The 19,955-nt window shown below is 37.4% G+C and overlaps 1 long non-coding RNA gene across 1 annotated transcript in view; it reads left to right on the forward strand.

Moving 5' to 3' along the window:
- The window catches only part of LOC148054565 (uncharacterized), a 34,258-nt gene extending 14,550 nt beyond the window's left edge, over window positions 1-19,708 (forward strand). The window contains exons 3-4 of the long non-coding RNA XR_015706890.1: window positions 18,573-19,304; window positions 19,581-19,708. This is a non-coding gene — a long non-coding RNA (uncharacterized LOC148054565). The remainder of the gene's footprint in view (window positions 1-18,572; window positions 19,305-19,580) is intronic.
- The last annotated feature ends 247 nt before the right edge of the window (window positions 19,709-19,955 follow it).

Below are 19,955 nucleotides of genomic sequence, written 5' to 3' on the forward strand. Positions count from 1 at the left end.
AAAAGCTGATTTGCTTGGTCTCTTATCTTTAAAATGCAATGGTCTTACATGGACATGACAAACGGGGACCACAAGACCCTGCAAAACAAGCCTTGTCTACTTCATAGCGCTGATACCATTGTTTAATTAATGAGAAGGATGGATTTTGTTATAAAAAATGAAAATATATTATTGATTTCCTAAGGGATCTCTGTGAAAAAGCGTGCGAATAATATTATTCTCTTTTACCTGTAAAAGTAAACAGATTACACACAATCAAACTTCAGTCTTTAATTATGGGAGATGTTTATTCAGATTGGGGGCAGAGAGTTACAGCCATGTTCATCCAATAGAACTGATAAATGCTACTAAATTAAACTGAGTATTTTTCCAGCTGTTTTACAGAGGATTATGTATTTCCAAAAGCTTTTCATAAATCTGTCAAAAGCTGGAAAAAAGTGAATAGAGAACAGAGCTTCTTGCTAAACAAATAAGCTCATTAATATGCCAGGGCGTGGGAGGATGGGGTTTGCTACATACTTCATGATGGCAACTTGAGTGTTGTGTCATTTTGGCAGCCAGATATGCATAATGAGTATAGCACTCACTGGAAGATCAGCACAAATGATGGGTACGGAGAAGCTGCAGCACCCAGGGCTCAGTTCAGCATTTAGCTTAAGAGCCAAGAATGGACTATGCTGAAGAAGGTGATTAGTTTAGCAAGTCTAGTTCTTCAAATAAATATGTACATGTATTCATACTCGTGTAAGTGTGATGTGCCATGATTCAGTTTTTATTCATCAATAGAAATTAGGTGCTTATTTAGGGATTTCCGCAAACTGAGAGAATCTTCCAGTCATTGGAATTTCTCTAATTATTTTCCTTATCTCAAGCTACTTTGATAATGATAACACTGCTTTAAGTAACAAGATTATAGACATTTAATGCATAAGACGATTGTTGAAAACAAAAATTTAAAGACAAAGCTTTAAAAATCTTAGATAATTTGATTTTCTCACATTATTTTAGCCTAATTACTTTCTGTACCCGTAGAATATTTATGTATTTAAGAATTTAACCTTGTATATAAAAAAGCAAATTATCTGTTACATAAATTCACTAGTCCAGCTCCTTAATTCATGTAGTTTGAATTTGGCTAGAGTTACAGTACAGTACAGTACATACTTGAGGGCCTGGCCTTTTCAGTTAAAATGTAAAATGGGGTTAGAGGAGGGAAAGGCAATTTCAGCCATTTTAGCTTTGCTTATTTAGAAAGTTTATGAAAAAAAACCCAGATGTTCTTATTTTCTCTTTAGAGTGGTTTAGCAGATTTTATGTTTGGTTTCTTCTTTAGAATTTTCTCTCATGTCTGAGCAAAAACACTGTAATCTTTTCTGTCATCTCCTTTGATGTGCGAAATAGAAGGATTATAAATCAGAGAATTCCTGCAAACAGAATCTATTAAGTCCCTTGGAAAAATTGTGTAAATGAATTTGGATGCACCACTGTGAAATCCAAACTCAAACAGCTTGTGTTCTAGGAAGAAAAAAGAGCTCTTACTACCTCACACCAGCCAAAGGATGATAGCTATTATGTGCAGAATGCCTGATGTGAAAGATTTAGCTATAGTTTTTACACAGATTAGCAGATAAAGGGAAAAATAAAAGGAAACCTAATGGATGTGATTTCATAATGTGAGAGGCTGGTAAAAAAATCCTGAGAGTACACACAAAAGGCCTATTTAGGAGTCTGGTTGAGAGAGTCCCTTGGATGGCAGTCCTGAAGGGCAAAGGAGTCCAGGAAGGCTGGACATTTTTCAAGAAGAAAGTCTTAAGGGAGCAGGAGCAGGCCGTCCCCATGTGCCAAAAGACGAGCAGGCGGGGAAGAAGACCGGCCTGGCTGAACAGAGAGCTTCAGCTGGAACTCAGGAGAAAAAAGAGAGTTAACCATCTTTGGAAGGAGGGGCAGGCAACTCAGGAAGACTACAAGGATATTGTTAGGTTATGCAGGGAGAAAATTAGAAAGGCAAAAGCCCAGCTAGAACTTAAACTGGCCACTGCAGTTAAAGATAACAAAAAATGTTTTTACAAATATATCAGCAACAAAAGGAGGGCCAAGAAGAATCTCCATCCTTTATTGGATGCGGAGGGAAACATAGCCACAAAGGATGAGGAGAAGGCTGAGGTACTTAATGCCTTCTTTGCCTCAGTCTTTAATAGTCAGGCTAGTTATCCTCAGGGTATTCAGCCCCCTGAGCTGGGAGACAGGGATGGGAAGCAGAATAAAACCCCAGTAATCCAAGAGGTAACAGTTAGTGACCTGCTACTCCACCTAGATGCCCACAAGTCTATGGGGCAGATGGGATTCACCCGAGGATACTGAGGGAGCTGGCAGAGGAGCTTGTCAAGCCACTTTCCATCATTTACCAGTAGTCCTGGTCAACCAGGGAGATCCCAGATGACTGGAAGTTAGGAAATGTGACACCCATCTACAAGAAGGGTCGAAAGGAGGATCCCGGGAACTACAGGCCTGTCAGCCTGACCTTGGTGCCGGGGAAGGTCACGGAGCAGATCATCTTGAGTGCCATTACGCGGCACGTGCAGGACAACCAGGGGATCAGGCCTAGCCAGCATGGGTTCATGAAGGGAAGGTGCTGCTTGACTAACCTGATCTCCTTCTATGACAAGGTGACCCAGTTGGTGGATGAAGGGAAGGCTGTGGATGTTGTCTACCTGGACTTTATTAAGGCCTGACACTGTCTCCCACAGCATTCTCCTGGAGAAACTGGTTGCTAACGACTTGGATAAGTGCACTCTTCTCTGGGTAAAAAACTGGCTGAACGGCCAAGCCCAGAGAGTGGTGGTTAACGGAGTCCAATCCAGTTGGCAACCAGTCACGAGTGGCGTTCCCCAGGGCTCAGTATTGGGGCCAGTTCTGTTCAATATCTTTATTGATGATTTGGATGAGGGGATTGAGTGCATCCTCAGTAAGTCTGCAGATGACACCAAATTGGCCAGGAGTCTTGATCTGCCTGAAGATAGGAAGGCCCTACAGAGGGACCTGGACAGGCTGGATCAATGGGCTGAGGCCAACTGTATGAGATTCAACAAGGCTAAGTGCCAGGTCCTACACTTGGGTCACAACAACCCTATGCAACCCTACAGGTTTGGGGAGGGATGGCTGGAGAGCTGCCTGACTGAAAACGACCTGGGGGTGTTGGTTGACAGCCGCCTGAACATCAGCCAGCAGTGTGCTCAGGTGGCCAAGAAGGCCAATGGCATCCTGGCTTGTATCAGTAGTAGTGTGACCAGCAGGACCAGGGAGATGATAGTGCCCTTGTGCTCGGCACTGGTGAGGCCGCACCTCGAGTACTGTGTTCAGTTTTGAGCCCCTCACTCCAAGAAAGACGTTGAGGTGCTGGAGCGCATCCAAAGAAGGGCAAGGAAGCTGGTGAAGGTTCTAGAGCACAAGTTTTATGAGGACTGGCTGAGGGAGCTGGGGTTGTTTAGTTTGGAGAAGAGGAGGCTGAGGTGAGACCTTATTGCTCTCTACAACTACCTGAAAGGAGGTTATAGTGAGATGGGGATTGGTCTCTTCTCCCAGGTAGCAAGCGATAGGATGAGAGAAAATGGCCTCAGGTTGTGCCAGGAGAGATTTAGATTGGATATTAGGAAAAATTTCTTCACAGAGAGAGTGGTTAGGCACTCAAACAGACTGCTCAGGGAAGTGGTGCAATCACAGTCCCTGGAAGTGTTCAAAAAATGTGTGGATGTGGTGCTTAGGGACAAGGTTTAGAGGTGGACATGGCAGTTAGGTTAACAGTTGGACTTGATCTCAGAAGTCCTTTCCAACCTTAATGATTCTATGATTCTATGAAAAGAAAAGTTCTCGTTCTATAAATGCATTTAGAAATGTAGTATCTTTGAAAACTATGAACTGTTTGTGATGAAACTAAGTCTTTGAATCAATAAATATTGTTATGAAATGCTTCTGTATAAAATAAACCACCTGTGGCTCAAATTCAAGTTCATTGAAAAAAAATGGGTTATTAATCTAGCATGTATGTTTTAGTTTAGCAAACGGACTTTGTTTGTTTTATGATGGGTAAAAGAAAGAGTATGACTGTACATTTGGGATACTTAAATGGACAGTGATTATATTACTCATCATACCACTTGCTTCTTATTCTTAATTGCAAGTCTGGCAGTGATCAGATCAATCATCCTACAAATGATGGACTAACATGAAAACAGCTTCAAAAGTTAACTCTTATTAGCTGGCAGGTGTTCTTACCAGATAATACTTATTAAATTATATATATTTTTACTGGAGCTCACATACATTTTATATATATAAAAATACATACATAAACTGTTAATATATATGTACACCTGTATGTATACATTTGCATATACATACATGGATATCTGTGTGTGTGTATGCATACCTACATACACTCACCTACAGATAAATCATACATCACAAACAGAGAGAGAAGGAGAGACAGGTGTGTATCTGTCTGTCAGGTCCACCAACACTCACAACTCTGAATTGCTTGCGGGTGAGGACTGGGACTGACAAGATGCTGTCGCTAAGCCCAATATGGATTTGCCACAGGAATTGCATGGTGACATTGGATGGTCAGGAGAAGATGAGTCAGGGCTAATAGCATGGTCAATTTGGAGAGTTAGTCCAAGCATGGCATCAAATTTGGAACTCTCTGTCTTCCTCTGGACGAGCATCTTTCTACTCTACAGGGATCCTGGAAAGACTGTGCCTCCTAAAAAGGGCATCAGGATATAGTGTCTTGCTCATTCTGCATGGTAGAAATGCTATATGCTTTCAGTGTCTGTGAGAGTGCATTCTTGTACGACTTAAAAACAGGTCAGAGTAGAGTGATGGTAAAACAGCGTGAGGAAAATCTACTTAATTGATATATTTGCTTGTGTTTATTTGCCTGTCTTAATTGAGCAGCTAATGCCAGTTTCTAAGGCATATATTGGATGACATTATGTCTGTTGTATATAATCAGGAGAATGATATCCTGCCAGCTTCCCAGTTGTGAGCCATAAATGCTGTCCTCTGGCTACACAAAACTCAAATTTAAAATGTTGCAAATATGCAGAAATTATTTACTTTCTGCATCTTGTTAGACTAAATATAAACTTTACCATTTATTGTTTTATTATTCACTTATTTCTTTTCCTGTGGAGTAGAAGAAAGTCTTCCTGAAAGCTGTTGGGGATGAGGATCAGTGCCAAATGAAATCTGAAATAAAATTGTCCGAAACAATCAGTGAAGTTGTACATTCCTCTGGCGGGTTTTGGTATATAGATTATAATCATTTCCCTTAGGATATAATCCTGTTCTCCTGACAATAAGTATTTGCCTCTGGCTATGATTTTCAAAAGCATATAAGTTACTTCAAAGCAGATTTTTATCAGTTTGAAACGGAGCCGTGCCTCTGAATTATGGAGATACTTTAAAATTGCTTTCCTTTCACTTTAGTAAAGTACACTCAGGTCCTCTAATATATGAACACAGATTACTTTTTATCTTTGAACCATTTCTACATATGAGAAAATATATCCTTTTTTTGATACTACACATTCCTTCCTTTATTATCTGAGAAACAAATTTTTTGGCTGATATATCATTTTAGGATGATAGCATAGATAGCATAGTACTCCCACTCTTATCCCGTAGGGGGAAATATACATTCTGTGACATCTCAGATAAAACAGTGATGACAGTAAAATGAAAATATTACTCAACCACTTGTTTAAATGATTGAATTGTCCAATAAGCTAAAAGCAAGGTGCATTTATTATTTAAAACAGGCACAGGTTTCTGACCACAAAAACTTCTGAACTTGCTTTTATTATGATGATTAATTTCAATGCAAAATTCAGCATTCAGGGTGTGGGGGGTAGGACACAGTTTATATGTCAACTTAAATATGCTATTTTCCTACTACATAATTCAGTCATTTTTTTCTTCTCTCTTATTTGTAAGTTAACCATTGAGTTATGAAGTGGAAAAACCTACTGCCACTACTGGCTATGCTGAAAAAATGGACTGTGAGGGACTGTCTCAGGGCTACAACTCTGTGGGATGGAGCAAGGCAAGCCACAACAAGACAGGCAGACCTTGGAAGCATGGACACTGGGCAAAGGATGTTCTCTCCCTGATGATCCCACATTTACTCTCCAATGAACCAGATACTACTCAGAGCCCAGTCTTATTCTCTCTTTTGAGTGACAATATTGGAGGAGTAGAAAAGCACCAACGAACTGAATGCATCATCTTTCAGATGTAAGATAACCAAAGGGAGGTCCAGAATTTCATTTTCAGCTGCCAGGTTCAAGATCCTGGACAAGGGCTCTGGCAAGGTACACTCATTCTGTAGTGCCACAATAACAAGTACGAGGTCCCCTTCCTGGTACCAAGGAAGGTAGCCGCCTTCCTCACTTAAGTCTGCTCACCACGGGCTCATAACAGTTGTTCAGTGATCAGCTTAGGGTGGGCAAATTCGCAAGTGCTTTGATCATAGTCTAGATAAGTAAACAATTTCTGTCTTTCTGTAAAGTTCACATCTTTGGCACCCCAAAGTCATTACCAGACTGACAGCTGTTCAGGATCTTCCTTTCCTTTGCCTCCTTTTCCAAAAATAGCCTGGTACCTCTGCTCTAGATAGGGCTATAAGCCCACTCAAAAGCAAAAGATGTAAAATGGTATCTAAAAAAAAAAAAAAAAAGGTAAAAAATTAGTCTTTAGTGAAAATCAACTTTCCATTTAACAAACTTTTGAACTCTGCAATTCTTTTTGTTGCTGTAAATCATAAGCCAATATATATATGTGTGTGAATGTTGTAATATATTTAAGTCTTGAGTCTAAAACTCAATCACTCATCCCTCATTCAGTTTTTCAGACTGCAAATCATTTGGGACAAGGACATCTATTTGCTTATGCAATGTGGAACACAATGGACATTCTATACTTCTGCTCCCAAGTAATCTAAACATGACACAATGACTTTTAAAATATAACTTAGCTTTAGATTTATGCTCTTGCATTGTAAAATATGGGAAATAAATTTGAATGCTGGCACTTTTTTCATATTAGAAATCAATCAGAAAAATTGGGTTCTGCTAATACAGAACAACAAAAACAAAGTTTGAAAACTTTAAAGTTACTGTGAAAAAGAATTTGTCTCCTGTGCAGTCCAGAAAGGAGTTGATTCTTGGCTTAGGTGATTTCAAAAATACAGCTGTATTTCCTCATGACAAGGACATCTGCAGGCAAAAGATATGCACTAAAAAATTGTTTTGAAAATTCTAGCTACTCAGAAATTTTCACAAAACAATTTTTCTTTAAATTATATCATTCCACAAGCAGAAAAGTGAAATCCATCAATTTCAAAGTGCACTGTAGGATCACAGAAGCTTACACTTCATGAGCAATTACAAATTGTTTTGTATCAGGCCTAATTAAGCCTGAAAACAGAACAAAAAACATTAATCAGAAAGGGTTTGTTGGCCAAAAGGTAGTCAAAATTTAAGTCAGATTATGTATGTTCTTCCCCTCCAAAACCCACTGATACTCAAACACATGCACAGACAGAGAAAAGCTCCTGTGTCATGGCTGTGCATACAGATAACAACAATGAGAAGTGAAGATAATTGAATCCATTACCAAACGATCACTGCTATAATAGAGGTGGCAAAATACAAGACATTTTCAGATATTAATGAGCATGGAGAGAAACTGTGTCTTCTAAAGAGGGAGAAGAACCATCAGCAAAAGATAAAAGCAGTAATGTGGACTCAATACTTATTCACTGAAATTTGTCAGCTGAAAAATATGTATCATTAAAGCTATAGTTTAGTGAAGTACTTCACATCAAGTCCAGCAATTTTAAACTTCTGTGAAAAATCTCAGAGTGCATATAAATTAATATTTCATTTAGATTTGGATTGTTTTTTTCTGCTTTAACATCTTGTTAGGAACATTTCATTATGTTCAAAGTTCAGAACAACATCACATGTTGCTCTGCATGTCTTAGCCTGGCTGAAAGAGCTTTTTGTCTTTACATTTTTTCCCCTCCCAACTGATTCTGTTTAGCCATTTGCTCCTCCTTTCCAGGAGCAGGTCTTTATTGGAGAGAGAAGGATATATCATGTAAAAATACAGATAAAGTAAATCTTGCAGGAGAGAACTTATGACTTAAATGTTTACCTTTTACATGTACAAAACATGCATCCTTGGATCGGAGAAGCAACACACTTTTCTTCCTCATGACTTTACACTGATTTGCATATTGCACCATGATTCATGGCAGCCCAGCGGTCTGTGTGAACATCAGCATGCCCACAGTTACCCACGGCATGATACCTGCAGGCAATCATACCGAAAACAAGTGGAGCAATCGTTGTGACTCACCTACCTCCAGCAGTGAGTCTGCTGCTGTGGTCTGTTCTTCTGTTTACACCCGTGTTCATACACAGACACATGCATGCACCCCTTTTCTTACTCAGATAAATTTCCCTACGAAGATGATGATAGTAAAAATGAAAACCAAACATCAATATACAACCTAATGTGTGCCACTTCTAGCCCATTTACAACATGCCAGTATTTCCTTGACATATTTTCTTTACAAGTCTCCATTCAACTTTAATTAAGTTTTGCCTTGAGCTCCTGAAATGGGGACAGTGGATTTTTTTTCCTCGTACTACAAATTTTACCTTGAAGATAAAAAAAAAAAAAAAAGTCACAGAGCTATAATCAGCAAGTTGTAGAATGAAAGGATTATGAGTTTTATACTGGCTAAAAAACCTTTTGAATTAATTATCTTTTCATGAGTTTCATGTACATGAGAAATATCAAATTAGTAGGGTCTTATTCCATTCGTATTTGGTGTTAGAGGAGTCTTAAGTGAGCAAATGTAACTCATGCTCAATTTAAGAGCTCTTTAAACTAGCAAGATGTTGCAAAATGATTAAGAACTAGGCCCAGAAAGCTTCACCAGCTTTAATAGTTTAAATTAATATAAGCTGTAGGTTTGGGGAGTTTAACAGATACCTGAATAAGATTAATAAAATTCCACATCAAATAAAACACTCTTTTGCACTGAAATATATTGTCTTCAAATTCATTTATATGTCTCTGATACGAGCACTATCATTTCCAATCTTTCCTTTCAATGTAGGATTAGAAAGCCTATACTATTGCTCATTATACACTCATGTGCAAGAGATGCAGTAGAAACTAGTGAAGTAATCAGTAAAAGGTAGAAGCATTTACGGCTCTGAAAGATCAAAGAGCAGGTAAAATAAGTGAAAAGGGACACACTTTCTTGTATATTAAGCAGGTAAATCATTCTCATTTATGCTATATATATGCCTGTCAAGAATTTTAAAGAAAATATAGATAATCATGAAATATATTGTTAAGCATTTCTACAGACTTTTATGTTTTTGAATCTCAACAATATTCAGAATGTCTGATTTCATTATTCCTACAAAGCAAGTGTGAGTTGCCAACGATCACAGGGCAATTCAGACTAGGTATGAGAATCAGAGCCAAAGGTTTCATTGTCCAAAGCATAATCTATTCTACATACCTCTGCTGAAAATGCAAATAAGGCAATATTTCACTGTACATGGGCAGAAACTCAAAGTGATTTTATAGTTTCTGTATTCCAGGTATTACAGATGGCTTTGCCATGTAATTTCTAGAACATTTAATGTCCCAGTAGCATCCTATTACTAAAACAAAGAAACATGAACAGATATTGAGCATGCCAAAAAATACAAAGCCAAACTACTAAATAGTTACTTGAAGGTGTGCAGAAATGCGTAAGTCAACACTGATTTCAGAGAATAGCCTGACACGTTCCACAGAATCTATTTTTCATTTCTGCAGCTGAGACTTATACATACCATATGTCCTAATAACTACAGTAAGAAAGGCAGAGGGAAATGCTAATTTGAGATCAACTCATTTTTGGAACCATGCTCTGAAAAGTAAAACTGATATGAGAAAGGAATGACCACAGCCCAAACTTATGTTTATAGACAATATTACCACTTCAATATCATTTTGATTTCATGTCGAAAAACCTAGGTCTGAGACAACAATCTTGTCAGAAACAGTGACACTAACTTAACTTCATGCCCTTGTGGTCTCTTGCTCATGACCTTCATCCCCTACCACACAGATTTCTCTTTCAGTGCAGTGGCTTGCTACAGCTTCCTGTTTAAGGGGAAAGTATTGCCACACTATCTTGAAATAACTTTTTAGTTTAGACCAGAGCTTCTGGAACAACATAAGTGGTTGGAAAAAAATGGCAAGTTCACAGGAACTGAGGAATCCCTCAATAAAGCAGTGTTTTATCTGATCAGCTAGATAGAGATTTCAGAATCTTGCTGACAGGTTAAAGAGGCCTATTTTAATATGCATATATGACTACAGGCTATTTTTTGAACTGTTAAAACTATTTAATAGTTGAATCCAGCTGAATATTCAGCTATCACTATTTAATATTTTTTCCCCTGTGAAGTTCAATAATTATGTTGGTGCTATCTCTGTTTAACAGTTAAAGTCATCCTCTTCTTCATTCACTCCTCCCATCTCGTTCAGCTTCCTTATGTGACTGTCAAAACTTGCTCTGACCTGAACATTAGAATAAGCCTAGGGTAAGCCACATTTTGAGTCAGCGACGAGTATTGTTTCGATCAGTACAAAACAATGACACTTTTATTTACTTTTCCTCAGTTTGTATTTTGAGTATTTTCCTTTTTAAAGAAAATTTAGAATCCACAGTTTTCAGACTTAGTTTGAAGACAGACTAATTACAATCTGCAGACACATTAGACTGAGGGAAAAATAATCCACTCTCCATCAATATGACTAAAACCCTGGTTAGCATATCTCTTTTTACAAGGTAATTTCCATTCCAAATAACAAAAGCCAGCAACATCTCTCACCACATTATGTCAACATGTAAATCCCAAGCGAACATCAGGATGTGATAAATCAGCACTTTTTAATGCAGATTTCTTCATCATAGCCCATACCCCTTGACTTTCCTCTTTACTAAATCATGAGGCATTATACACTCTGCTATGTGCTGTTTCGCTTGGTGAGGGGACCATGTGCAGCTGGGAAGCCACCAACATAGCTCCAAACACCTCCTTGCCCTCTTTCAGGATGCTACTGGTCAGGTCCATCTATCTAGTACATCACAGGAGTGCAAAAACCAGTTGTGTTTGGAGCAGGAGAAAGGCTGCACGTGAGGAGGGAATAAATTTGTTTGACTATGGTGCTTGACACACAGAGGCCTGAATTCTGGGCCAGAAAATCTCTCACGTGGGAGTAGCTGAATCCTTTATTAGAATCTGACTTTAACTAAGCTCAGCTGTAGCTATAAGAAACATTCCTATTTGGAGATTTTGGAAGTCCTGGTGGGAAACGGACCTATAAAGGTCATCATCCAGGAAGTCTTTTCTCAGATTGGATTTAGCATAATTTGAGATTTCTTTGCAGTGCTGTTGCTAGTATTTAATCAAATTTACCTTCTTTTCATTCAGAATATTTACTAATATTTCCCATGATTCATTTGCTATAGTGGCCATTTCTGGAAGGTGTGAAGTAAAGAAATGCTAAGCCATTTCTGAGTCACAGGAATGTAAAATATTCTTTTAAACAGTTCACAATATACTGAGAGGAAGTCTGATTCCCTGTAAAAGGACACTAGGTTTAAAGAGATCTGGTTCTGCTCTTGGCTCACACACTGTCCTACTGCATGGGCTTCAGCAAAATACTAATTTTTCACTGACTCTCTTCCCATCATTTGCAAGTTCTGACTATTTAAACTGAAAGACCTCAGAACAAACAAACAAACAAACAAACAAACGAACAAACAAACAAACAAACAGTTTCTTATTATTGTATTCACTATATTCCAAACCAAATTTACAGTAGCTAAAATAATGCAGATTATAATAAGGCTATATTTAAATTTCTGTTATCATGTGACTGAAGCATGGAGTATAATACATGTGTACAGAGGAACTGAGCTATGACTGTCCGAGAAACTAACCTTTTTGTAGAGGAAGCTAGAGCAAAAAGAGATATGCAAGAGGTATAGTGACTCTGGAAGCTTCTGTGTCAATCTTTTTTTTCATGTTTTCCGTTCAGCAGACATACCAGAACTTCAGGGGCTAGGTTTGTTTCGGTGCTACACTGCCACAGAGGTTTTCCAGGTTGCACACACACAGGTGGTCTTGGCTTCTTATTAAGAGCAAAAAGAAATAGATTTGTACTGCACTTGTTATGCAAGAATGTCACCTCCTGACCCTCCAAAATTAGATTTTTAGTTCACAGATATCCAGTAGGAGTTCACTAGCTACATATTCTTCAATTCTCAATTCAAGGTTTCCTGATTTATAGAATACCCCTCTGTTTTCAACAGTAATTTGCAAATACTATTCACAGCATCACACAGGCAGCCTGGGGAAGTACTTTTTCAGTCCACTTAGTTTTTCTCCTTTCCATCTACAGGAAAACCATGCCTGGTGCCTGTATCAGATAACTATATCAAGTTCATTCTGAAATTCTGAGAACAGCGTTTATATCTGAGAAAGAAAAGGCATAGACTGAAACTTGTATTGCTAAAGCTGCATTGTAAGAAAAGAGGAGAGAATGGTTATATTTATTTCATGTGCATAATCTATTTACCCATCCTTACCACTTAGCTCAGTGTGTTTTTCCAGCTCTTCCCTCTCTGTCTGGCTCTGTTTTCACCTGATGAGCTCCTGAGTCAAAAGCACTGAATCCTGCAAATTCCAGACCAATATCCATATTGGCATCTGAGGAAGGCCAAGCTCTGTTTACCCTTCTTCGTTCATAGCCATCGCTCCAAAGGGCACAATCCACGCATTTGCTCAGTAAACCTGCTCTTCTTTTAGTAAAGTGCTTTTCAGTTCACAGCTTCCTCTCAAACATGCTGCAAAGGTGGCCTGTGCGTGAAGTGAGAATGGAAATTAAGAGACTCGTGGTGATGAAAGGACTGTGGTAAAGCAGTGTGCTCTTCCACAAAACAGCATGAGCACAAACTGTAGGACGTTTTATAAAATGGCAGATGTTTATCTTGACTACACAGACATAAAGCTTTTTTTCCCCTGGCCATAAAAATTAATATTAGTCATCAGAATGTGACATCAAACAATACAAATTAATAGGACTTTCTACACAGAGATGATGTCTTTTAAAATGTGCATGCAAGCAAAGAGAAGATGGGTTATTTTACTAATAGTTTCATGCAGGTTCTTGTCCTTTTAAAATATTTCTATTATTACTAATAACTTATGTTCTAAGTCAAGGGGAAAACAATGGCTTGTCTGTTCATTCTTAGACCATTTCACACTGCTAGAGTGCACATGAGCAAGCTTGTATTTCTTCAGCCAAGCAAGCGCAAGCCACAGTCTTGATAATGTTTAAGGTGCAAGACAGAGTTCAGATTTGACCAGTTCTATGTGTTTTTGAAAGTTCTGGCTTTCCCTATGAAATTTGTCCTATGACATTTGACCTCTTATTATTTATATTTCACATAGTCCTAGTAACAGATTTATATTTTTTATATATTTTCCGGTAGGTTAATAAAGCTTGATTCAGAGGCACTTAAATTTCTCCACAAGGTCCTAAAAACTTTTAAAATCAAAATTTTATTTGGCTAAAGTGAAAATGGAAATTCCATTCTGAAACTAGACATGCAGCTTTAAAATAAAGAAAACTGAAATTAGGGAAGAAAAAAGCTACAAGGTTTCTACACCCCTCTCTTTCTTCCAGCTGTGTTCTTGAAGGTCGGTCATTGCTCTTGGTCCCTCAGTGACTTTCTGAGGAATGCAACTTCTGCTATGGTCCCTAGGAAGCACTTTCTAGCAAGGCTGAGGTCTGCCTGCTCCTTGCTGCGCACTGCAGTCCCTTTAGTCTCTATGTGAGACTAGGCAGCTCTCACTGTTGCCTTTCCCCCCTGTAGGAAAGATGCAACCTCTCTCCAGACAGCCCACCTGATCTCATCTTGTCAAGTACAAGTAAATCCTCTCAAAACCAAGAAAGAGCAGCGAATACTTTGCCTCAAAGCAGGTCAAGAGTTTCCCTCTCTTCTTTTGGAGGCAGATGACAGTGATCTCTGTCCAAACAGGCACGTTGTGAGCCAGATCCCCAGCTACGTGGCTTCCATGTCAGTGCAGGCTTGCACCTGACTCGCTCGGAGTCAGGCAATGCTCATTCATGTCATTTTGCAAAAGATCATAGAGATACACTCAAAAATAAACACCGGGCATGTCAGCAGACTTATCAAAAAATGAACACAGGGCTAATTTAGAGCTCACTCAAGTTTCACTTGTATACATGCATGCATGTTAGGACAGCTTGTAGTCACTACTACTAAATTATTGTTATCTGTATTTACCATTCATTTTTATTTTGTTACCACTTAAAAACAAGTCTGGGTCTCATTGTGCTAGACACTGCATGAACATAATTGATGAGAAAGTCTGTGTCCCTAGAAGCTTTTAGTGTGAAGGATAAGACATAAATACGAGATGAAACAGTCAAATCAACTGGATGAACTTGGGGGAAAACATACTCAAAAAAATAAATCCACAGTTTAATATGTTCTGCATCACAGTCACAATTTTTCCATCTGTTTCTGTCTGATAACAGCCTGAGAGTTACCACTTTCCCTGTTACTGCTTTATTTAGCAAAATGTTACGTTAAAAAAAAATGTTGCCTCTCTGTGTGGCATTAGTAGAATGAGTATGAGTGAATACAACTCTTTAGAGGCTTTGGCCTTCCAATTACTTCCAAAAATAAATGCAGTAAGCTTCAAAGTGATTGTTTGCTGTCCTATATTGTCAATAAAACTGGTAGTTCTAATAACAGGCAAGTCAAAGAAACCAAGTACATCTCAGTCCTTCAACCTTTCTGTGTGTCATCCCACCAAAGTTGTTGCGAATTAAAGTTTCATTTCAGGAAATGAATGTAAATAAACCGAAGTATAGAGAAGAGAGAGGTTTCTCTTTCATTTAACTTTTTAGAGGGAGGAAAAAATCTCCTATTAAAAAGTGCTATCCTGCAAAAGTAAATCTAAGCAATTTTGCTTAAAATAGCTAAATGCATACTATATTCACAACCCTTTTATCAATCTTTTCATGTACTCCCATAATATTTTCATTGGTGGAAGCCAGCGACTTATGTCCATTGTAATTATGATTCATGAAAATTGTGTTGTCTTAAAGAATTTTGTCAAGATTTTCAAAGGATACCGGGCTAATAGAAAAATTAAAGTCATCATTTCTGTATTTATTCACCCTAGAAAAAAGTTGAATTTTAATATAACTCATAAATCATTATTAACATACTTTAAAACACCCTTTAATATCCAATGTACAGAAAAGTATTGTTCTAAATTTTTTTTTCCTGGACATAGTTCACTTTGGTTCAAGGTGAAGACAAAGCATATTATGTCTAATATTTGTCAAGATTCATTTTACCTTAAAATCTATCCATCTAGCATAATTTTAGCTAATGCATTTTAAGTAAGGATAAAATTTGGTAGTCTAGACAATTTTCTATCTAAGCTAAATCTTAAATTTTAGGCTTATATCCCAGTATAAAGGGTGGGATGTGGGGACTTTATTTGTGTTTTGTTTAGATTCATAAGCAATATTTAAAGGGTCAGCTGTATTTATCAAACTGATTCTTCACTGATTTTTCTTTTGCCATGTAGCTTATTGATTTATTTGTTCTACTGGAAATTGTCTGTCAGCTGTTCAGTTTGACCCATTGACTTTTCAAAAACATAATTAGGGAGCAAGCACTTCATCCTAGGTTATGGATATGAGAACTTCTGGCAGAGGCAGAGGCAGAGCCATACACATCTGGGGCAACTGCTGTTTGCTAGGTGAGCCTGTGTCCATGGCCAGTTGCACTGTGCCTTGGGCTGCTGCAGCTGAACTTCTTCCCTTCCCTCAACGAGGTCATGTAAAGGTATATTGAGCTTCTCCATCTTACATTGTGATCCATAACATAATTGTTATAGTGTATTGCACTATATTTAGGTACACTAATTTATCTACATCTCAGAGGAGTAAGTTGCTTTTGTTGTCCGTTCATAGGTAACAGGAAAAATGTAATCCTCTCTAGTAATTAATTCAAAAGCTAACATAAGCTTTCTGGCTGCATTTTGAAGTGTCTTCACTTTTTCTTTTCTTTCTTTTCTCTAATATGATCAATAGTCTTCTATTTGCCAATCAGGCCGTCTCCTACTTGGCTGTTAATTTAGAAACTTCCTGAAACAGAATTTTTCACCTTCGGTTTTCTATTTAACACATCCCAAGCATGACCTCTCAGGTAACATGAAAGATAGTTTCTTTTATATCACAAGAAAAAAGAAAATTTCTAGCTATTCTTGAAATTATTTTCAAAGGATGGAAGTGGGCTGCAATATTTTGACTGGACTTCTTTCTTTCTTTTTGATTGTTGGGTTTTTATTTTCCCTTTTTTTTTTTTTTCTGGAAGCCCCCAAACTGATTAAGACTCAAGTTATTGAGACAAAGTAATTTTGAAAGATTATTTTGAAGTTTTTTATTTCCTTAATATTCTTTAACCTAGAGACTTAGCTTACCCAATAACATACTGCATAGCATAAGCTACACTGACAGGAGAGGCATGAAGAAATGATGCTCTTCGCTTCACCTAGTTTATTTTTGCTTTTAAATATAGGCATAGAGAAGACAAAAATATTTGTGATATTACATGTAGTTCATAAATAATCACAACCCTTGGGACTAATTTTTTCAAGATTTTGCCCCTACTACCAGAAAACCTGGACACAAATTATAAGGTAAATAAATATCAGAAAATCTGATGCCTATATTATCACAGTATAACATTATACCTCATAAATATATTCTTTCAATACTTGTACTATACTTGATATTTTAAACTAGTACTTCCTTCCTTTTTCAGTTGTACTCAAGTGTTACAAGGCCATTCTTAGACTCAAAATCTATAGAAATTCGAAGACAAAAACTTTCTGTTTTTCTACTAAAGTACAGCTAAAACAAGAAATGGTTGTTAGTATTTTATGAGAAAAAACATAATAATAGATGTAAATGGAATAGAAGGAAAGGAAAAATAGGAACTATAAAAGTGAGTGAAAACACTAAGAGAAGAAAATGATGGTACAAGAATAAACTTGCCTGTAATTTCTTCTCACTCTTGGCTTACATTTTTGAGGCAGACAGAGACTGATTTTATATACTGTTCAAAATATAATTATTTATACATCTCAGATAACGGTCTCAACAGAAAATAATATTATCATATACCATTTCACACATTGAATACTCATTTCCAATTCAATATAGACCTTAAAGACCTCACTAATCTTAAAAGATATTAAGTAGAGGTTCACATTTAAGCATACAATTAAATTCCGGTTCCTGTTTTGTTTTACATATGCTACTACTCTGTCCTTATTTTTAGCAGATTTCATTGTGTTACTAAATATCTTTCATTTCGTTGGTAAAATATGTAAGTACATATGTAAGTATATTAGTGTTCCATATGTACATTTTAATGAGGAATACAGGAAACTACATTTTAATGGACAACTTGTTGAGAAATGGTCAACATTTTCATTTATACTTCTGCTTTATCTTTTTGTGTTATATGCTTATATGGAATTTGTTTACTGTTATACTTCAGAAGTCATTTATGTCTATAAAACACATCACATTTTAAAGACAGCAAAAGAATAAAAAGAAGTTATACAGTTTATTCAAACTATAAGTAAAGGGAAGTCCAATGGGTTGTTTTAAATATTTTACATTTTCTTTCAAGGCAAAGGAATGTGGAATTTTATATTTTGATATTAAATTGTTTTATAAAACCTTAATGGACTCTTTATTCCTGCTAGTAATTGTAATCCTTTTTAAATTATATGGCACCATTGCATACAGTAAATAATGTCCCTTTCACTGCAACGTATACTAAAGCCAGTAACAATACCTTATTGTGAAGCAAAGTTAATAGCTGTAACTGGCAGCAATATTTCAGCCTCTTGCCAGCTTCTAGCTGATAAAATATTAATTCTTATGTCTGTCACAGAAAATTGAAGTTGCTGAGCTACTACACTTACCAGGCATTATCAACTACTAAATATTTCATCAAAAATTGTGTCGCAAATCAGTGCTATTATGTGTTGTTGTGGGGTTTTTTTGAGTCATCGTGTATCTACATGTCAATACTGCCCTTGGCTAGCAGCATACTTGCTTCTCCTAGAGAAGCCAAGAAGTTCCACACTAGGACATGTGCAACCCACAGCACATTGCCAGTTAACCCTAAACCATGGATACGGGTGCATTGCAGGGGTCAGTGGGGGAGCGTCCATTAAGCTGCTCAGGCAGCTGCTTTTGAATTGACACAAAAGACAGTCTAACATATTACAGGAAACTGAAATTGATGGTGGTTTACCTTAATATGACAGGCTGTAAACTGCTGTGGTTCATTATTTCAGAAGCAAGTAAGCAGCCCCAGCAGCTGACTGGGAATCAACAGGAGCAGGGAGAGGCAGGTCAAGCCCAAAGCCTTTGATGCAGGAGAAGAAGACCAGAAGCTGGGAGGATGGCTGAGTCTACCACACTCTTCTGGGGAAGTACATGTTTCCTGGGTCCTTTCACCCTTCACTAGATACCCACTTTTGGCTATTGTTGGAGGAAGGGTACTGAAATAGATGGCCCTTTGGTCCGTATGACTCTTCTTAAGTTTCTGTTACCTACTCTTTCAAATACAACTAGCAATCACAGTTCAGGAATGTCCAAAGCACTTTGAAAAGATGAGGAGCACAGTGTAATTACCCATACTGAAAGTCCAACTTTGTTAGCAGCATCAGGCTGACACAACGAAACAACCTGCAGATTCCCAGAAGGTCTCTCAGCTATCCTGGACTGCTTTGCACGCTGACTTATTGTGTGGTATAGAAATACCTTTTTTTTTTGCAGAACGCTTTTCTACCTAATGATAGTTTGTGTGTGTTTACTCTGCTTCTTTTTCTTTGCTTGTTTGTTTTTTCTTTTTTTTATTTTAGGAGTGTCTTTGCATTTGAGATTTTAGGATTGTCTTTCTCTGGGACTGAATTCAAATGCAGCTGTAAGGCTTGGGCACTGCAGCAACACATCTATTCCCACTAAGTACTGCAGACATAGGGTTAACATTAAGCTTGATTCTTACGAACTGAAAAATGTAGGAAGTGAGTATTACTGTGACCTGAAGACCTTGATGTTTTAATTATAGTCCTAGTTATTGCTCTTCTTCCGACCATAACATGGGTCACATGCCTCCCTGATCATTCACTGTTTCTTTAAAATTTGATATTCAGTCTCTGATAACTCCATTCTGCTTCTCTGCATGCTGTCATTTCTGCATGCTAACTTATGTGGTGCCAGTGATTTTCACACACTGATTAACTGAACTAGCTATTGAATGGAGACATCATTTTATCCTGTTATCTTTCACTTTATTCAAGCCTGCAACCTGCCTAAGACAAAGAAAGGCTGCTATGTTCAGTGAACTACACAGATGGTGCACATGGTGGTCTCTGAAAGTGTATTCAAGTACAACTGAATCTTCGAAGAATCTTTAACCTTCTCAATCATGAAATATCTTTCAGATTAAGGTAGTATGTTGCTGGGTTTTTTTGAATGACTCTTGTGACAACCTCATTTTCTAAAAGTGACGAGGCTTCTGCAATCCTAGTATTTTTAGTAGTTTATTTTAAAGGGTTCTGATTATTAAAAAGTGATGAGCAATTATCCTGTGAAAATTAGGTCCCTTTGAAAATTTAAATCCATCTGTATTATTTTCTTTTAATAGCTTTGCATCTTGAGAAGTCATGGGAAAA

Source organism: Nipponia nippon, unplaced genomic scaffold, assembly GCF_047370975.1.
Source record: "Nipponia nippon isolate SJK-2023a ecotype South Korea unplaced genomic scaffold, ASM4737097v1 scaffold_3, whole genome shotgun sequence".
Classification (NCBI taxonomy): Eukaryota; Metazoa; Chordata; class Aves; order Pelecaniformes; family Threskiornithidae; genus Nipponia; species Nipponia nippon.